Raw genomic sequence first — 22,248 nt, 5'->3', positions numbered from 1 at the left:
TCCACAGTTTCACAATCCACTGGGTGAAATAGTTTCTGCTCATCTCGGTCGTATATGGCTTACCCCTTATCCTTAGAATGTGTCCCCGGTTCTGAACTTCCCCAACATTGGGAACATTCTTCCTGCATCTTACGTGTCCAGGCCCGTCAGAATTTTACACGTTTCTCTGAGATTCCCCTCTCATTCTACTAAATTCCAGTGAGTATAAGCCGAGTCGAGCCAGTCTTTCCTCATATGTCAGTCCTGCCATCCCGGGAATCAGTCTGGTGAACCTTCGCTGCACTCCCTCAATAGAAGGCATGTCCTTCCTCAGATTAGGAGACCAAAACTGCACACAATACTCAGGGTGTGGTCTCACCAAGGCCCTGTACAACTGCAGCAAGTCCTCTCTGCTCCTATACTAAAACCCGCTCGCTATGAAGGCCAGCATGCCATTTGCTTTCTTTACTGCTTGCTGTACCTACATGCCTAACTTCAATGACTGATGTACCATGACACCCAGGTCTCGTTGCACGTCCCCATTTACTAATCTGTCACCATCAGATAATCAGCTGCCTTCCTGTTTTTGCCACCGAAGTGGATAACCTCACATTTATCCACATTATATTGCATCTGCCATGCAGTTGCCCATTCACCTAACCTGTCCAAGTCCCCTTGCAGCCTCTTAGCATCTTCCTTGCAGCACGCACTGCCTCCCAGCTTAGTGTCATCTGCAAACTTGGAGATATTACTTTAAATTCCTTCATCTAAATCATTAATGAATATTGTAAATAGCTGCAGTCCCAGCACTGAACCCTGTGACACCCCACTAGTCACTGCCTGCCATTCTGAAAATGACCCATTTTTCCCACTCACTCTTGCTGTCTGCCAACCATTTCTCTATGCACGTCAATACATTACCCCCAATACCATGTGCCTTAATTTTGCACACTAATCTCTTGCGGGACCTTCGCAAAAGCCTTTTGAAAGTCCAAATGCACCACATCTACTGGTTCTCCCTTATGTACTCTACCAGTGCATAAGGCTCACAAGCTTTGCTTGGAAAGCAGAAAACTTCGATAAACAATTAACATAATAAAGATGAAAGTCATTTAATTTGGGAATTCTCAGGAAGATGTTGCGATTACAAGTATAGGGGATGCAGTTGAACAGGTGGAACAGTTTGTACACCTCGGTGGGTTAGTGTCAGTGATTGGGAATTGTGAAGATGACAACAAAGAAGGATTGGACTTGAGTCAGCTGCTGTTGGAATGCTTAAAGTGATATGGAAGGATAGCTATATTTAAATAAGTCGAGAGCTTATGAAGCAAGGTTATCTGCACATTATTATCGGGAGCAGAGTGCTGGATCACGAGAAGTTTCCGGGATACAAAGAATGAAGAATGCTGCACACAGAGCGACATGGAGCAAGAAGCTGAGGAAGACCAAGGAAGGGCTGGATAGACAATGTCAGGAGTGAGGTGTCACAGAAAGGGATACAGATGACTGATACGCCAGGTGCGTGCAGAACCCTCAACAGTGAATTCACTCGGCCTCGTCCTCACTGCTGAGCTGGTGGACGGCGATTTATTAATTATAGTAAACTTGTAGAGTCCTGGTAAAGACAAACACAACAAGTTTGAGGTTCTGTGCTTTAGTGACAGCTCCGAGTGAACTTTGATAAGCGTTAGAGCTATGTGATGTCTGCTAGTTTCTCAAATCAGCCATGATCTTGTTGAATGGCGGAGCAGGCTCGAGGGGCTAGATGGCCTACTCCTGTTCCTAATTCTTATGTTCTTGTGTTCTTCTGTTCAATCATGGCCGCTGTGTGAGGAATGGGACAGATGTCAGCTTCTGTTACAGGACCTGAGATCTTGAAAATTGATTTAGAGCACTATGTCTTTCTTGGCGATCGGTATCTGTGGAGAGGCTGCGTGTAGGAAGGCCCAGACAGAGCCTGTTACAGAATACTTTGCGTTTCTCTATAGATTGTTGTGGTGTCAGCATTGAGTGATGATACAGTTGAATTTATTGCCCATCCCTAGTTACCCTGAGACGGTGGGGGTGATGAACCTTCTCCTTGAACCACTGCCGTCCTTGTGGGGATGGTGCTGCAGTATTGCAGGTCAGCAGGAAATTCCAAGACATTGACCCAGGGACAATGAGGGAACAGTTATATGTGTTTTATTCAGGGCTGTGTGTGACATGGAGGGAATGGTGTCCCAGGAACATTGCTGCACTTGTCCTTTCACTGATGGAGGTCGCAGAGGAGGGAGGTGCTGATGAAGTTACCTTGGGGAGTTGCTGCAGTGCCCTGTATAGACCATGGATACTGCAGCCACAGTGTTTCTGTAATGGAGGAGTGAATAGTTAACCCAGGGCGTGACAAGCAAACCCACCTGTGCTGGACAGTTTTGAACAATTGTTTTTGAAGCCACAGCTTATTCTACCCAGGCGGGTGTTCCATCACACTCCTGGTGTGAGCGTTGTACCTGGAGAGACTTTGATCGGTCAGTAGGTGAGCCACTCGTCAGATTATCCAGCGTCGGCCCTGCTAGCCAGAGTTAGTGTGGCTGGTCCAGTAACAATACTGGTCAATTACTGAGGGTGGGGGTCCCACTGCTAGTGGTACTATTGAAGGGCAGAGATAGTTCGTTGTGCTTTCTCAGTCAAGGCCACCATCAGTTGCATTGAAGGGCAAACATGTTACAACATAGCACCTGTGCAATATATCCAGGCACCTGAAATGGCAATATATAGGGGCAGCAGACACCAAACAACAACAGTGGGATTGTTAACTTGACCTGAATATTGATCAAGGACAGACGGATCCTTAACCTCATCCACGTTCAACCCCGTTCCCCACTACAGGCAGTGTCTGGGAGGGATCGATCGTTATTTGGTTTGCCAAAGTGTCCTACATGGATTGGGTCAGATTAGTTGAGTATTTCCAGTACCAACGAATCCGTAAATTCACTAGGCCGTCCAATTATAGCACAGTGATTCACCATAATCCAGTTCGATTATAAATTTGCAGTTGAGATTAGTAATTTTGACTTAATATATGAGGACAAAAATTTACTACCAGCCTCCTCAGGTAACTGGTAAGTTAACACCATTTGATATTGGAGAGCTAGTCTACTGGATAGAACCTAGACGATAAGCTCGCAATTAGGATCACAGATATATTCAAGGGTGCAGCCTCGACAGAGCATTGATGAACATTCAGATGAAGATTCTGATTATTATTATTGGATGCTCTGCTCCTGGGAAAACTCACGATTTCCAGCCAGGCCTTTCGTTTCCAGAAGAAACGGTCTTCAATCTCATCTCCCTCGCTCTTCAGGAAACTCACTGACTCCGTGGTGTCACGATAAACATTTAAACAACAGAAGCTCTCTCAGCACACGGGATGAATTGTCTGGTAATGCCCAGCGCCCTCTCCATACTCGAAGGACGTATAACAGGTTTCTCAGTACAACCACCCCGAGCTCCTGCTATACAATTGCTGGAGAGCCGAAACAGCAGCATGTTGTGAAGTGAATGTCCTCCTGCATTCCATCAACATCCAGAGTGATCTGCAGAAGATCAGCCTTCAGGTGTCCATCACTGAAACAGCCGTGGGGGTACTGCAGACGACCTCAAGCGAATGAAGCCTGTAACTCCCGATCGGTCAGCTTCTGTCTGCGGCCTTGGTGTCTTGTACGTGCCACAGTGGCAGGGAATCCTTCATTTTCACAGGCGCTCACTGTTTAATTAGCGTTGACGCTGGTTTTCCATTGGGAGGGTAGGTCAGGCCATTCTTGGGGCCTTCTGTTAACAGAAACCATGAAGGGAGACTAAGTAGAGTAACATTTTGTCAATAATAGGATGCGTTTGAAATACGGAGACAACAGGGGAGGGGGCTCAGTGTTTTAGGACCAGAGTTCAAATCAGGAGCCCCGGGCAGCTGATTTACAACCTTTTGTATTTTACACCAACATAATACTTGTCCCGCCACATTCAGTGACCCATGGAGCTGCTCGCCACGAAGGAAATTGCAGAGGCTGTGAGCATCATTTTCCAATCATCCCTGACTAAAGGAGTTGTGCCGGAGGGTAGGCGAATTGCTAAGGTTGGACCATTGTTTAAAAAAGGAGGACTTGATAAACCGGACAATTACAGGCCGCACACCACAAGAAAAATAATGCGGATGCCGCAATGTTGAATAAAAACAGAAAATACTGGAAATCTCAGCGGGTCAGGCAGCATCTGTGTAGAGAACGCAGATTTAACGTTTCGGGTCGATGATCCTTCGTCAGACAATGATCCTTCATCAGAACAGGAGTGTGTTCGCAAAGAACAGATTCGTAACAAGCACTGAAAGGGGATGATGGGTCAAATTGAAATGATAAGGGGAGAAGTTAGAAAATCATTAGTTAAGTTAGGGTGTGAATGGCGGGATAATGACCAGATAATGAAGGAGAAAAAAGAAACAGATTCTGGGGGGAAGGAAGTGAGCCAAAGATTGGCAGTGGCTATGCTCTGAAATTGTTGAATTCGATGTTGAATCCAGAACATTGTAAAGTGCCTAAAGTAAAGATGAGGTGCTGTTCCTCGAGCTTGCATTCAACTTCGTTGGAACAGTTTAGGAGACCGAGGATGGAGAGGTCAGAGTGGGAGTGGAGCGGAGAATTAAAGTAATAAGAACCTCCGTCACAAATTATGGACTGAATGGAGGTGTTCAGCAAAGTGGTCACCCAATCTACGCTTGATCTCCCCAAAATAGAGACCACCACATCGTGAGCAGCCTACTCAGTTTACTAAATTGATGGTGCTAAGTAAATCGCTGTTTCACCTTCCAGGAGTATTTCGGGCCCTGGATAGTGGGAATGGAGAAGGTAAAAGGGCAGGTGTTGCATCTCCTGCGCTGGCACAGAAAGTTGCCGTGGGACGAGGGGGTGTTGCTAGGGGTGACTGCAGAATGGACCAAGGTGCCATAGATGGAGTGGTCCCTTCCAAATGCTGAGGTGAGGGGAGGAGAAGATCGGATTTGTGGTGGGATCATGCTAGAGGATGATCCATTGAATGTGCTGGCTGGTAGTTTGAGAGGTGAGGACATAGAAACATCGAAAATAGGTGGAATGGCCATTCGGCCCTTCTAGCCTGCACCGCCATTCAATGAGTTGATGGCTGAACATACAACTTCAGTACCCCATTCCCGTTTTCTCCCCATACCCCTTGATCGCCCTAGTAGTAAGGACGACATCAAACTCCTTTTTGAATATATTTAATGAATTGGCCTCAACAACTTTCTGTGGTAGAGAATTCCATAGGTTCACCACTCTCTGGGTGAAGAAATTTCTCCTCATCTTGGTCCTAAATGGCTTACCCCTTATCCTTAGACTGTGACCCCTGGTTCTGGACTTCCCCAACATTGCGAACATTCTTCCTGCATCTAACCTGTCTAAACCCGTCAGAATTTTAAACGTTTCTATGAGATCCCTTCTTATTCTTCTGAACACCAGTGAATACAAGCCCAGTTGATCCAGTCTTTCTTGATTGTCAGTCCCGCCATCCCGGGAATCAGTCTGGTGAACCTTGGTGGCACTCCCTCAATAGCAAGAATGTCCTTCCTCAAGTTAAGAGACCAAAACTGTACACAATATTCCAGGTGTGGCCTCAACAAGGCCCTGGACAACTGTAGTAACACCTCCCTGCCCCTGTACTCAAATCCCCTCGCTATGAAGGCCAACATGCCATTTGCATTCTTAACCACCTGCTGTACCTGCATGCCAACCTTCAATGACTGATGTACCATGACACCCAGGTCTCGTTGCACCTCCCCTTTTCCTAATCTGGCACCATTCAGATAATAGTCTGTCTCTGTTTTTACCACTAAAGTGGATAACCTCACATTTATCCACATTATACTTCATCTGCTATGCATTTGCCCACTCACCTAACCTATCCAAGTCACTCTGCAGCCTCATAGCATCCTCCTTGCAGCTCACACTGCCACCCAACTTAGAGCAAATTTGGAGATACTACATTTAATCCCCTCGTCTAAATCATTAATGTACAATGTAAACAGCTGGGGCCCCAGCACAGAATCTTGCAGTACCCCAGTAGTCACTGCCTGCCATTCTGAAAAGTACCCATTTACTCCTACTCTTTGCTTCCTGTCTGCCAACCAGTTCTCAATCCACATCAGCACACTACCCGCAATCCCATGTGCTTTAACTTTGCACATTAATCTCTTGTGTGCGACCTTGTCGAAAGCTTTCTGAAAGTCCTAATACAGCACACCAAATGGTTCTCCCTTGTCCACTCTACTGGAAACATCCTCAAAAAATTCCAGAAGATTTGTCAAGCATGATTTCCCTTTCACAAATCCATGCTGACTTGGACCCATCATGTCACCTCTTTCCAAATGCGCAACTATGACATCCTTAATAATTGATTCCATCATTTTACCCACTACTGATGTCAGGCTGACCGGTCGATAATTCCCTGTTTTCTCTCCCTCCTTTTTTAAAAAAGTGGGGTTGCATTGGATCAGTTTCTGTGGAATGGAGGGTAGCCAGAGTCAATGGAATGTTGGAAAATGACTGTCAATGCATCCGCTATTTCCGAGGCCACCTGCTTAAAGACTCTGGGATGCATGCCATCTGGCCCTGGGGATTTATCGGCCTTCAATCCCACAATTTCCCCAACACAATTTCCCGACTAATAAGGATTTCCCTCATTTCCTCCGTCTTACTAGACCCTCTGACCTTTTATGGTTCAGGAGTGAGGAGGAAGGGATGGGAGCAGCGGTGCGGGATATAGAATGGACACTTTCGAGGGCCAAGCTAACCACAGCGGAGGGGCATTCTCTGTTGAGGAAAAAGGAAGACATGTCAGAGGCAAAAGTGTGAAAGGTGGCGTCAGAGCAGATGCAATGGAGATGGAGAAACTGGGAGAATGGAATGGAGTCCTTAGAGCATGCGAGGTGGGAGGAAGTATAGTCCAGGTAGCTGTGGGAGTCAGTGGGCTTAGAGTGGATACTCGTCTAAAGCCTATCCCCAGAGATAGACATGGATAAGGCAAGGAAGGGAAGAGTCAGAGATGGACCATGCAAAGGTGATGGAGGAGTGAAAATTGGATGCAAAGTGAATGAAATGTTCAAGTTCAGGGCGAGAGCAGAAAACGGCACCGATGCACTTATCAATGTACACGAATAAGAGGTGAGTGAGGGGACCCGAATAGGACTGGAACAAAGAATATTCCACGAAAACCCATGCGGATTTCGATATCAAAACCTTTAATTTGGAGGAAGTGAGTGGAGTTAAAGGAGAAGTTGTTCAATGTGAGAAAGGTTCAGCCAGGCAGATGGGGACTAAAGGGGCAAAGTGTGTTAAAAAGACAAGCCGAAAGGCTCTGTGCCTCAATGCGAGGAGTATTCCGAAAAAGTGGATGAATTAACTGCGCAGATAGCAGTTAATGGATACGATGTGATTGGCATCACGGAGACTTGGCTCCAGGGTGACCAAGGCTGGGAACTCAACATCCAGGCGTATTCAACATTTAGGAAGGATAGACAGAAAGGAGAAGGAGGCGGGTTGTCATTGCTGGTTAAAGAGGAACTCAATGCAATTGTAAGGAAGGACATTAGCTTGGATATGGAATCGGTATGGGTGGAGCTACGGAATATCAATGTGCAGAAAGCGTTAGTTGGAGTTGTGTACAGGCCACCAAATAGTAGTCGTGAGGTTGGGGACAGCATCAAACAAGAAATAAGGGAGATGTGCAATAAAGGTACAGCAGTAATCATGGGCGACTTTAATCTACATTTTGATTAAACTAACCTAACTGATAGCAATATACTGAAGGAGGATTTCCTGGAGTGTATTAGAGATGTTTTGAGAGACCAATATGTCGAGGAACCAACCAGAGAGCTGGCCATCCTAGACTGGGTGATGTGTAATGAGAAGGGACTAATTAGCAATCTTGTTGTGCGAGGCCCCTTGGGGAAGAGTGAACATATTTGAATTCCTTAAGATGGAGAGTGACAAAGTTAATTCAGAAACTAGGGTCCTGAACGTAAGGAAATGTAACTTCGACGATTTGAGGTGTGAATTGGCTAGAATAGACTGGCAAAGGATACTTAAACGGTTGACAGTGGATAAGCAATGGCAAACATTTAAAGATCACTTGGATGAACTTCAGCAATTGTACATCCTGTCTGGAGCAAAAATAAAACGGGGAAGGTGGTTCAACCATGGCTAACAAGGGAAATTAAGTATAGTGTTAAAGCCAAGGAAGAGGCATATAAATTGTCTAAAAAAAGTAAACCTGAGGACTGGGAGAAATTTAGAATTCAACAGAAGGACGACTAAGGGGTTAATTAAGGAGGGGGAAAATAGGATACGAGGGGAAGCTAGCAGGGAACATAAAAACTAACTGCAAAAGCTTCTATAAATAGGGAAGAGAAAAAGATTAGTGAAGACAAACATATGTCCCTTGCTGTCAGATTCAGGTGAATTTATAGTGGGGAACAAAGAAATGGCAGACCAATTGAACCAATACTTCAGTTCTGTCTTCACGAAGGAAGACACAAATAACCTTCCGAATGTACTAAGGGACAGTCGGTCTAGTGAGAAGGAGGAACTGAAGGATATCCTTATTAGGCAGGAAATTGTGTTCGGGAAATTGATGGGATTAAAGGCTGCTAAATCCCCAGGGCCTGATAATTACTCTGTGATGCAGACTAAGTGACCCTAGAAATAGTGTATGCATTGGTGATCATTTTCCAACAGTCTATCGACTCGATCAGTTCCGATGGACTGGAGGGTAGCTAATGTAACACTATTTTTTAAAAAAAAGGAGGGAGAGCAAAAACAGGTAATTATAGACCGGTGAGCCTGATATCAGTAGTGGGGAAAATGTTGGATTCAATCATGAAGGATGAAATAGCAACGCATTTGGAAAGCAGTGACAGGATCGGAGCAAGTCAGCATAGATTTATGAAAGGGAAATCATGCTTGACAAATCTTCTGGAATTTTGTGAGGATGTAACTAGCAAAGTGGACAAGGGAGAAACAGTGGATGTGGTGTACTTGGACTTTCAAAAAGCTTTTGACAAGGTCCCGCACAAGGATTGGTGTGCAAAGTTAAAGCACATGGTATTGGGGGTAATGGACCGACATGGATAGAGAACTGGTTGGCAGACAGGAAGCAGAGAGTTGGGATAAACGGGTCCTTTTCAGAATGGCAGGCAGTGATGAGTGGGGTGCCGCAGGGCTCAGTGCTGGGACCCCAGCTCTTTCAATATACATTAACGATTTGGAAGAAGAAATTGAGTGTAATATCTCCCAGTTTGTGGATGACACTAAAGTGGGTGGCGGTGTGAGCTGTGAGGAGGATGCTAAAGGCTGCAGGGTGAATTGGACACGTTATCTGAGTGGGCAAATGCATGGCAGATGCAGTATAATGTGGATACATGTGAGGTTAGCAATTTTGGGGGCAAAAACACGAAGGCAGATTATCTGAATTGGGGAGGTGCAACGAGACCTGGGTGTCATGGTTCATCAGTCACTGAAATTGAGCATGCAGGTACAGCATATGGTAAAGCAGGCAAATGGTATTTTAGCCTTCATAGCTAGGGGATTTCAGTATAGGAGCAGAGAGGTATTACTACAGTTGTACAGGGCCTTAGTGCTTTCTCACCTGGAATATTGTGTTCAGTTTGGGTCTCCTAATCTGAGGAAGGACGTTCTTGCTATTCAGGGAGTGCAGCGAAGTTTCACCAGACTGATTCCAGGGATGGCTGGACTGTCATGAGAGACTGGATCCTCTGGGCATTTATTCACTGGAGTTTAGATGAATGAGAGGGGATCTCATAGAAATGCATAAGATTCTGATGGGACTGGATAGGTTCGATGCAGGTAGAATGTTCCCAATGTTGAGGAAGTCCAGAGCCAGGGGACAAAGTTTTAGGATAACGGGTAGGCCATTTAGGACTGAGCGCAGGAGAAACTTCTTCAGAGTTGTTAACCTGTGCAATTCCCTGCCGCAGAGAGTTATTGATGCTAGTTAATTGGGTATATTTAAGAGGGAGTTAGATATGGCCCTTACGGCTAAAGGGATAAAGGGGTATGGAGAGAAAGCAGGAGAGGGGTACTGAAGGAATGATCAGCCATGATCTTATTGAAAGGCAGTGCAAGCTCGGGGGGCCGAATGGCCACTCCTGCACCTATTTTCTATATTGGGCCGCTGCTCGAGGAAGAAGCGGAGCGCCCTCGGATCATCCTGGTGAGGGATGGACGTGTCAAGTGATTGGACGTCCATGGTGAAAAGGAGATGGTTGGGGCCAGGAAACTGGAAACTTGGTGATGGAGGGCGTCAGAGGAGTCACGCATGTAGGTGGAAAAAGTGTGGCCAAGGAGAAAAAAAAAAACAGTCGATTAGAAATCATTCTGTGGGGCAAGAACAGGCTGAAACAATGGGTCTACCAAGGCAATCTTGTTTGTGGATGTTGGGAAGGAGGAAGAAGCGCGCTGTGCGGGGTTGGGGAACTATGAGGGTAGCTGTGGAGGGAAGATCTCCAGGAGATAAGGTCAGTGACAGTCAAGGAAATGGCGGCTTGAGGTTCAGTGGTGGGGTCATGGTGCAGGGAGAGGTAGGAGGAGATGTCAGAGAGTTGGCGATCAGCCTCTGTAAGGTAGGTGTCAGTTCGCCAAACAACAACAGCGCCACTCTTGTCAACAGGTTTGATGATAAGGTTGGGGTTAGATCTGAGTGCGCAGAATGCTGCAAGTTCAGAGGGAGGTAGTTTAGAGTGAGGGGAGCAGAGAAATTGAGATGTCCCATCCACCATTTGCAATGGAGAGGTCAACAGAGGGTAAGAGGCCAGAGGGAAATGTCCAGGTAGACAGAATTCTGAACACTGGAGAAAGGATCAGCTGTGTGGGGGAAGACTCCTGGTCGAAGAAATGGGCATGGAGGCAAAGTTGGCGGAAAAAGAGCTCAGCATCGTGCCGAGCTCATAATTCATTGAGGTTGGGACGTAATGGCATGAAGCTCAAGCCTTTGCTGAGGACTTATTGTTCAGGGTCAGAGAGGGGAAAGGACAGAGGGGGTAATGAATGTACAGCAGAGGTTGAGATTGGGGTGAGAGAGAGACGTTTTCGGGGGTGGGGGGCGTTGGTGTTCATGAGTTGAAGATTACGATCCTTGACACCTGAAAGGAAGGAAACATGTTATTTAGTTGAAGCGTTGGACGAGGCAAAGGATGAAATGGAACTGTGGACCAGGACAGCTTACAGATAGTGAGTCAGTGCTGCTGAAGAGAGCGACAGTGTGCATGTGGCGTGGATCCGGCAAGAGCAGTGGTTGGAGGAATGTTGAATATCAGTTGTCTGTAATCCTGGGTGGATCCAAAACATGAAGGGTGGAATCCACGTGGATAGGAACATAGGAACAGTATAGGACATAGAGACCCTGGAGCCTGCTCCAGCATTCAATAAGATCATGGCTGACCAGTTTATGGACTCAGCTCTACTTTCCCACCCACTCCTTATAACCTCTTATTCCCTTATCATTTCAGAAACTGAATATATTTAAGACAGAAATAGATAATGTCCTAGCTTTCACAGCTCTGAGGCAGCGAATTCTACAGATTTACAAACCTCAGAAGAAATTTTTCCTCATCTGTTTTAAATGGGCAGTCCCTTATTTTAAGATCATGCCCTCTAGTTCTAGTCTTTCCCATCAGTGGAAGCATCCTCGCTGCATCCACCTTAATCTTATACGTTTCGATAAGATCATCTCATTATTCTGAATCCCAATCAGTAGAAGCCCAATCTATTCAACCTTTCCTCATAAGCCACCCCTGCAATCAACCTAGTGAACCTTCTCTGAACTGCCTCCAAAAGCAAGTATATAACTTCGTAAATATGGAAACTAAAATTGCATGCAGTATTCCAGGTGTGGCCTCACCAATACCCTATATAACTGTAGCAAGACTTCCCTGCTTTTGTACTCCATCCCCTTTGGAATAAAGATCAAGGTACCATTGGCCTTCCTGATCACTTGCTGTACCTGCATACTATCCTTGTGTTTCATGCACAATGAACCCCCAGGGCCCGCTGTACTGCGGCACTTTGCAATCTTCATTTAATTAACAACTTGCTCTTTGCTTTTTCTTCTGCCCAAGTGCATGACCTCACAATTTCCAACATTATTCGCCACCTGCCCACTTTCTTCGCCTGTCTCGGTCCTTTTGCAGATTGTGTCCTCCTCAATTTGCTTTTCCTCCCTACTTTGTATCGTCAGCACACTTGGCTTCATTACACTCAGTCCATTCTTCAGTCATTAATAGATTGTAAATATTTGGGCTCCCAGCACTGATCCTGCAACACCCCACTAGTTAATGGTTGCCAACCAGAGAATGAACCATTTATCCCAACACTCTTAATTAGCCAATCCTCTATCCATGCTAATATATTATCCGCAACCCCATGAACTTTTATCTTGTGCAGTAACCTTTTATGTGGCACCTTGACAAATGCCTTCTGGAAGTCCAAATACATCACATCCACTGGTTCCCCTTTATCCACCCTGTTCGTTACATCCTCAAAGAACTCCAGTAATTTTTTTCCAAACATGACTTCCCCTTCATAAATTCATGCTGACTGCCTGAATTTTGCTTTTCCAAATGTCCTGCTACTTTAATAAATGGACTCGACCATTTTCCCAACCAAGATGTTAGGATAACTGGTCTATAGTTTCCTGCTTTTCGTCTGCCTCTTGTTTTTAAATAGCCGCTTTACATTTGTAGATTTCCAATCTGCAGTGACCTCGCCAGAATCCAGGGAATTTTGGTAAATTACAACCAACGCAGCTACAATCCCTGCTGCTACTTCTCAAGACACTAGGATGCAAGCCATCAGATTCAAGGGATTTAGTCTGCCTTTAGTCCCATTATCTTGCTGAGTACCACCGACTTAGTGATTGTGGTCAGTCTACCCCCCACCTCCACAGCCCCTTGAATATCCACTGTTGAAATATTGTTAGTGTCCTCTACTGTAAAAACTGATACCAAATACCCATTTAGAGTTTCTGCCATCTCCATGTTACCCTTTATTAATGCCCCAGTCTCGTCCTCCAAGGGACCAACATTTAGTTTAACCATGCTTTTCCTTTTTAGATACCTATAGAAACACTTGCTGTTTTTGCATTTTGTGCTGGTTTATTTTCAAAGACTATCTTCCCTTAATCATTTATAGTCATTCTTTGCTGGTTTTTAAAAACCTCCCAGTCTTCTAATTTTGGCCAAATTATATATCCTTGTTTTTCAGTCTGAGACAGAGAGAGTTAATGAGAAAAGAGATGTTGCTGTGAAGGCAAGTCTTGGCAGATACTTGATCAAACATAAGGAAAACAGATTGTAAAGATGAAACGGAAATCCTATCCGAGAGAAGAGCAGAACTTCAAGGTGGGCATAACTGGAAGAGAAGTGGCAGTGAATGAAACACTAATACAAAAGCAAAATACTGCGGGTGCTGGCAGTTACAGGACAGTTTAATCTCGGTGATGGCCAAATGACTATAATTAATTCTGCGGGACTTTATAAACCTTCAGTTAGAAATACTGATCAAGCAATGTCAGTCAGCATGGATTTGAGAAGGGAAGGTCATGTTTGACTACGTTGATTGAGTTCTTTGAGATAACAGGGATGGTTAATGAGTGCACGTTTGATGCAGTTTGCATGGATTTTAGCAAGATGTGCGGAAATGTCCCAGATGGGCAAAGTAAAAGCCCATTGGATCCATTGGAGTGTGGCAAATTGGATCTAAGGAAGCAAAGGGTAATGATGGAGGGGAGTTGGAGACTGGATGGCTGCTTCCTGTGGGGCTGTATGGGACCCAGTTCTCGCTCCCTTGCTTTGTGGAATACATTAATGATTTCAGAAACCTTCACATTTAAAAAGTACTTGGATGTGCACTCAGCCGCAACCTACAGGGCAACGGACCGAGCTGGAATTAGGCCGGATAAGAACCGGCACAGAATGACCACGTATCATATGCTACGATTCAAAGCTTCTTTATGTATTACGTCACCATTCTCACCCTGCCCCGCCAGGGCCCTGACCCATTTTACCCATTATCCGGGACACTCCGTGGTCTGGATAATTTTGCCCAGTCCGGGGATCTTGAATGCAAATTCTCAATGCGCATCATTCCTGTGGGTCCCAGTCACATTTATCCAATCGGTGAGACAGGGGGACCCTGGAGAACTGCAGCTCTGTCCCGCTCCTATTACAGATCATGTTATCTCCGAACATCTGACCTCCCTCCAGCAAGGAGAGCGAGCACAGCCCAGTGCGTGTGGGAACTGATGCTCCTCGTGGAGGACACCTCCCGCTCCCTGCAGACCAGCTCATGGAGATTCGGTCCTAGACAGGGCGGGGATCTCCAACCATTTATCTTCAGCCACCCAGTCACAGCGGGAACAAGCTCTAGACAGGCGTTACTCCGGCAGCACGCAGCAGCCGGCAGCTCAGTGATAACTGAAGGTTAAATAGCCGGAGACAGACAGTAATGTTCAGGGGGTGCGGGAGGCGACAGCCTAACACCACTCGCCAGGCTTGTCAAACCGTGTCTCCATGACCCCACTGAAGCGGCAATGGCAGAGACACGGGCCAGGGCCCCTCCGCAAGGAACACAGTTCACCGCAAGCGTGCCGGTCCCTCCCACCCGATACATTTATTACAAACCCACACCAGCCTGGCCCTGAACTTGGCTGGTGGGGACCCAACATAAGCGGCACAAACGATTGTCAAACCAAACAAATTAACTCACCGAGGACAGTAAAATCCAGCCAGGATTTGAAAGATAACACGAGACCAGGGCTCATCTAGAACAGGAGTTTATTATCCAACAGACACATCTACAGTTCCATAGAGCTGCACTCGGAGCTCACCCTGTGGCGATTGTCCATTTTCCACATGGCGACAGTCACGACCAACAGGGCCACGGAGAGCAGCGCTACCCCAACCGCTACTCCAGGAAGGACATGGGAGGGGGAATCAGCAGCAGTATCTGTGGGGAGAAGGCAGGGTTAGATGGGCACCAGTTACTGCATCACTGCACACAGAGGGTCCTCCTTTACCTTTCTCTTCCTGGGGGATCGCCACAGCCAGTCTCTGCTCATCTTCCAGTAAAATGATGGGGCCATCAGCGGTCACCAAGTCCCCAGGCCGGGAATCAGCGCTTCTTCGCCTCTCTGGGTAACAAGGGAAAGAGACAAGAGCTCAAGGTGGATGGTTCAATGTTCAGCTGCCTGAAGCCCCCAATCAGGTGTTCAAACCGATGGCAAATGCGAAAAACCTCGTCCACCAGAGAAAGATTAGACTTGAAATACAGTTCACTCTGTGACTAAGATTCAGTCCCTATTCCAAGAAAGACCCTTTTCAACCGAGCAAAGTTTGCAGTCGCTGACCGTGTAATGGCTAGTCAGATGTCGTGGGGAAGGATTAGATTTAAGCACTAATTTGACCAGCTGTTACAGGATATCCACCCATGGGGCAGGTCTCCCCCACCCCCAGATATCGGTTCGGTCCCACCCTGGAATTCCTGGTTACAGCAGGATGCTGGTCAGGAACTCAACATCCAGAGGTATTCAACATTTAGGAAGGATAGACAAAGGAAAAGGAGGTGGGGTGGCGTTGCTGGTTAAAGAGGAAATTCATGCAATAGTATGGAAGGACATTAGCTTGGATGATGTGGAATCAGTATGGGTGAGCTACAGAATACGGCAGAAAATGAGTGGGGGGTTGTGTACAGACCACCAAACAGTAGCAGTGAGGTTGGGGGCAGCATCAACGAAATTAGGGATGTGTGCAATAAAAAGGTACAGCAGTTATGGGCGACTTTAATCTACATATTGATTGGCCAACCAAACTGGTAGCAATGCGGTGGTGCAGGATTTCCTGGAGCATATTAGGGATGGTTTTCTCGACCAATATGTTGAGGAACCAACTAGAGGGCTGGCCATCCAAGACAGGGTGATGTGTAATGAGAAAGGGTTAATTAGAAATCTTGGTGAGGCCCCTTGGAAAAGAGAGTGAGCATATGGTAGACTTCATTAAGATGGAGTGACAGTTAATACAGACATGATGGTCTTGAACTCAAGGAACGGTAACTTCGATGGAATGAGATGTGAATTGGCTAGAATAGACTGGCGAGCGATACTTGAAGGGTTGATGGTGGATAGGCAATGGCAAACAAAGATCACCTGGATGAACTTCAATTGTACATCCCTGTCGAGTAAAAATAAAACGGAGAAGGTGGCTCAACCGTCACTAACAAGGGAAATTAAAGATAGTGTTAAATCCAAAGAAAAGGCTTATAAATTGTCGAGAAAAGCAACAAACCTGAGGACTGGGAGAATTTTGTAATGCAGCAGAGGAGGACAAAGGGTTTAATTAGAAGGGGGAAAATAGAGTATGAGGGGGAAGCTTGCTGTGAACATAATTGACTGCAAAAGCTTCAATATAGATGTGTGAAGAGAAAGAGATTAGTGACAAACATAGGTCCCTTGCAGTCAGACCCAGAAATGTATAATGTGGAACAAAGAAAAAGCAGACCAGTTAAACAAATACTTCGATTCTGTTTTCACAAAGGACGACAAATAATCTTCCGGAAATACTAGGGGACTGAGGGTCTAGTGAGAAGGAGGAACAGAAGGAAATCCTTATTTGGCAGGAAATTGTTTTAGGAAAATTGATGGGATTGAAGCAGATAAATCCCCAGGGTCTGAGTCTGCATCTCAGTATTTATTGAAGTAGCCCTAGAAATAGTGGATGCACCGGTGATCAATTTCCAACAGTCTATCGATTCTGGATCAGTTCCTATGGACTGTAAGGTAGCTAATGTAACATTACTTTAAGAAAGGAGCGATAGAAAACACAGGGAATTATAGACCAGTTAACCTGACAGTGGGGAAAATGTTGGAATCAATTATTAAAAATGAAACAGCACATTTGCAAAGCAGTGATTGGATTGGTCAAAGTCAGCATGGATTTATGAAAGGGAAATCGTGCTTCACAAATCTTCTGGAATATTGAGGATGTAACTAGTAGAGTGGATAAGGGAGAACCAGTGGATGTGGTGTATTTGGACTTTCAAAAGGCTTTTGACAAGGTTCCACACAAGAGATTGGTGTGCAAAATTAAAGCACATGGTATTGGGGGTAATGTACTGAGATGGATAGAGAACTGGCTGGCAGACAGGAAGCAGAGAGTCAGGATAAACGGGTCCTTTTCAGAATGGCAGGCAGTGATTAGTGGGGAGCCACAGGTCTCAGTGCTGGGATCCCAGCTCTTTACAAGATACATTAATGATTTGGATGAGGGAATTGAGTAATATCTCCAAGTTTGCAGATGACACTAAGCTGGGTGGCAGTGTGAGCTATGAGGAGGACGCTAAAAGGCTGCAGGTGACTTGTACACGTTAGGTGAGTGGGCAAATGCAGGAAAATGATAAACGTGAGTTTATCCACTTGGGGCAAACACATGAAAACAGATGATCTGAATGGCAGCAGATTAGGAAAAGGGGAGGTGCAACAAGACCTGGGTGCCATGGTACATCAGTCATTGAAGGTTGGCATGCATGTACAGCAAGCAGTCAAGGCAGCAAATGCTATGTTGGCCTTCATAGCTAGGGGTTGAGTAGAGGAGCAGGGAGGTCTTACTGCAGTTGTACACAGCCTTGGTGAGGCCTCATCTGGAATATGATGTGCAGTTTTGGTCTCCTATTGAGAGAGTGCAGCAAAGGTTCACCAGTCTGATTCCCGGGATGGCAGGATTGACGAGACTGGATCGACTGGGCCTGTATTCACTGGAGTTTACAAGGATGAGGAGATCTCAAACATAAAATTCCTATGGGACTGAACAGGTTAGATGCAGGAATAATGTTGCCGATGTTGGGGGATGTCCAGAACCAGGGGACAGTCGAAGGAAAAGGGGCAAGCCATTTTGGGATTGAGATGAGGCAAAACTTCTTCACTCAGTTGTTAACCTGTGGAATTCCCTACCACAGAGAGTTGTTGATGCCAGTTCATTGCATATATTCCAGAGGGAGTTAGATGTAGCCCTTATGGCTAAAGGGATCAAGGGGTACAGAGGTGAATGTTCAGCCATGATCTTATTGAAAGGTGGTGCAGGCTCGAATGGCCTACACCTGCACTTATTTTTCTTTTGTTTCTATGTTCCCAACCCCAGTGGTGGATTCCACTCAGACCCAGGGCACGATGTGATCAGACACACTGAGCCAGATTGCTATTCTGTAGTAAACTAACTGGTGAACAGTTCAGAGGCGGCAGATTGACGACACTCCTCCTGTGCCCACTGTCGGGCCCTTGCTGAAGGACCTTGTCCAAATGACCCTCGCCCAGCACTCCCCATCAGGGTTCAGTTTCCAGTCAGATCCCAGGTACTTACTGGGGCTGCAGGGAGCCGTGCAGTTCTCTCGGGTGGATGGGTAACAAATCTCAGCACTGCAGTGGAAATAAACCTGGAAAGAGACAGGACGGTATGGTCAGTCCCACAGATCCCAGTCAGGAGATTAATGCTTCTACATTCAACGGGTCAACAGGGGTCTCCTCACTGTTAGCGAGAACCCGGGAACAAGTTCAACCAAATGACCGAGAGAGAGACACTGAAGAAAACTCACCTCCCCGGTCAGAGCCCGGCCCGAAACTCGGTCCCAGAAAGTGAAAGGGCTGACTACAAACCGGTTATGGTGAGTTGGGAACAGCAAATGGGAAGTGCCGAGGAGGAGGGTTTTGTAATTGTCACCCACAAATGGGCACCTGGGAGAGAGAAAGAGGGGGTTATTTGGGGAGGGGAGCACCTGGAACAGAGAACGAGGCTTATAGCGGTACATCAAACCAAAGTCCCGAGACTAGACCAGATAAAGAAACTAAAGTACATTCCAAAGAACATTTAAACCAATTAACCCGGACCTGAGATTTGTAATATTGCCCCGTTCGATCCTCCACAGTCCATGTCGCCCCCTCCCCAATCCCCAGCCTGCCCCCAGCCCCCTCACTCACTGCCTTACCTGCCCACCAGGAGGTCCCATCGGAGCCCAGAATACGGCTCAGGGGTGGGGGTCGCCCAGCAGGCATTGAGCACCAGCACAAGGGACGGATCGTTCCGGTTCAGGACACGAACCTCCACAAACACGGGGTCCCGGAGCACACTCAGGATCGGGAAGTCACTGGCCACGTACCAGCTCCGGTAGCCACCATCTGAAAAGAGAAAGATGAAGGGCGGGCACTATTTGGAGAGAGAGCCTGAAGTTGGACACTAGCCATCAGCAGCACTCCCTACCTCTCGCTATTCTCAGCTCCAGAACCAGGATCCCGGCCTCAGTGGCAGGCAGTGGTGGAGAAAGGGTGTAAACTCGGGGCTTCACCTGCAGTTCCGACTCCTGGCTTCCCTTGTAACTGCACTGGACATGGAGCCTGCAAGAGAACGGACACGGCTGGAGAATTCAGCTCCTCACCTTCTCTCCCCGCTCAATGTGCTCCCATTCTCACCTGAAGGGGCTGTCCCGGGTCACCGATCCCAAAGCTCCATCCAAGATCTCAAACTGACCCAACACATCTGTTTCATACACGGCGTTCACCCCGTCCAGCTACAAGAGACAGAAGACCATCAGTACAGAGGGACAGGAGTAGGCCATTCAGCCCCTTGACAGTATTCCACCTCCCAATTAGATCATGGCTGACTAACTATCCAATTACCTTGGTTCTGTAGCCCTTAATACCCAAGCCCAAGAAAATCTCAAATCACAGTTAGGAAATTTAATGGACCAAGCCTCAGCGATTTCGGAGCGGAGTTCCAGATTCCCACCAAGCTTGTGACGTGCTTCCTGACATCACCCTGACTGACCGAGCTCTATTTTTATTGCTATGCCCCCTGGATCGGGACTCCACCAGAGAGAAACTTTCCTCATCCTAACACATCAATGCAACTACATCAGGGTAGCCTTGAGGAAAGATCATAGAATGCATAAGGAACGTGTTCCTTGAGCAGTATGTAACAACCAACCACGATGCAGGCTATCTTCGATCTGGTCCTTGTGTAATTAGACAGAATTAACAAAATCTCCTCATAAAGGGTCTCCTTGGAATGAGTGATCATAGCATGATCTGAATTTGTAATTCAGATGGAGGGTGAGAAAGTTGGATCTCTATACAGCATACTAAGCTTTAATTAAAAAAGGAGACTATGAAGGTGCAAGGGCAGAGTTGGCTAAAGTGGACTGGGAAAATAGATTAATGTGTAGGATGGTTGATGAACAGTGGCGTACATTTAAGCAGATTTCTTAACAGAATATATTGCAGTGAGACAGAAAGGGTATGAGAATAGATAGTCATCCGTGGCTAACTAAAGGATGGTATTCAATTGAAAAAAAAAGGGACACACTGGGCAAAACTAGTGGGTGGACAGAACACTGGGAAGCTTTTAAAAAGCCAGCAAAAAAATAACTAAACGAGAAAGGGAAGATAGACTATGAAAGTTAACAAGCATGAAATATACAAAGAGAGCAAGAGTTTCTTCAGGTTATATAATAAAGGAAAAGGGTGGCGAAAGTAAATGTTGGTCCCTTAGAGGAAGAGACCAGGGAATTAATGGGGATGGGGGAAAACATGGAGTTGGCAGAAATTGAATATTCTGTATCAGTCTTTACAGTAGAGGACACTAAAAATACCCCAAGAGTGAATAGTCAAGGTGCCATGTGGTAGAGGGTGGGGAAAACAGATCACAAAAGGTGGTACTCTGTTAAATAATGGGACTAAAGGCAGATAAATTACCTGGACCTGACGGCTTGCATCATACCGTCTTGAGAATTAGTGGCTGAGATAGTGAATGCATAGTTTGTAATTTACCAAAATTCCCTGGATTCTGGGGCAGTCCCAGTAGTTTGGAAAGCTGCTAGTGTAATGCTCTTAGTTAAGAGGAGGCAGACAAAAAGTAGGAAAATGTAGACCAGTTAGCCTAACATGTGATTGGACTCCAACATTTTCCCCATTATTAAAGAAGCAGCAGGACATTGGGAAAAAATAATTCTGTCAGGCAGAGTCAGCATGGATTTATGAAGGGACAGTCATGTTTGACAAATTTGCTAGAATTCTTTGAGGAAGTAACGAACAGGGTGGATAAAGGGGAGCCAGTGGATTTGGACTTGCAGAAGGTATTTGACAAGGTACCACATAAATAGTTAGTGCACAAGATAAAAGTTCAAGGGGTTGGCAATACCATATTAGCATGGATAGAGGATTGGCAAACGAACAGAAAACAGAGTCGGGATAAATGGATCATCATCAAGTTGCCAATCAGTAACTAGTGAGGTGCCACAGGAATCAGTGCCGGGACCCCAGCTATTTACAATCTATAACTTGTAAGGGACCAAATGTAACAGCCAAGTTTGCTGACGATACAAAGATGGCAGGAACACATGTACAGGACAAAAATCTGCAAAATGAAATACAGGCTTAGAGAGTGGGCAAACATTTGGCAGATGGAGTACAATGTTGGAAAGTGTGAGGTCATGCACTTGATCAGAAACAAATCCAATATCAAGTTATTTAAAATGAAAAATTGCAAAGTGTTGCAGTACAGCGGGACCTGGGGGTACTGGTGCATGAAACACAGGATAGTATGCAGGTACAGCAAGTGATCAGGAAGGCCAATGGAATCTTGGCCTTTATTGCAAAGGGAATAGAGTATAAAAGCAGGGAATTCTTTTCTAGTTATACAGGGTATTTGTGAGGTCACACATGGAATACTGCATAGAATTTTGTGTTTCCATATTCAGAAAAGGACATACTTGCTTTGGAGGCATTTCAGAGAAGGTTCACTCGGTTGATTTCAGAGTTGAGGGAGTTGAATTATGACAGGTTGAGTAGGTTGGGCCTCCACTCATCAGAATGCAGATGAATGAGAGGTGATCTTGTCAACCCGTGTAAGATTATGAGAGAGCTTGAAAAGGTGGATCCTTCCACTGAGGGGACATGAGAACTAGGGGGGCATAATCTAAGACACCAATTTAAAACTGAGATGAGGAGGAATTTCTTCTGAGGGTCGTGAATCTATGGAATTCGCTGCTTCAGAGCTGTGGAAGCTGGAACATTGAATACATTCACAGGCAGAAGTACAGTTTCGTAACCGATAAGGCTAGAAGGGATTATGGGGAGCGGTAAGGGAAGTGCACCAGAGGCCACTATCGGATT

Source organism: Pristiophorus japonicus, chromosome 5 (assembly GCF_044704955.1).
Source record: "Pristiophorus japonicus isolate sPriJap1 chromosome 5, sPriJap1.hap1, whole genome shotgun sequence".
NCBI classification, from domain to species: Eukaryota; Metazoa; Chordata; class Chondrichthyes; family Pristiophoridae; genus Pristiophorus; species Pristiophorus japonicus.
Note: the sequence above shows the minus strand (reverse complement) of the source record.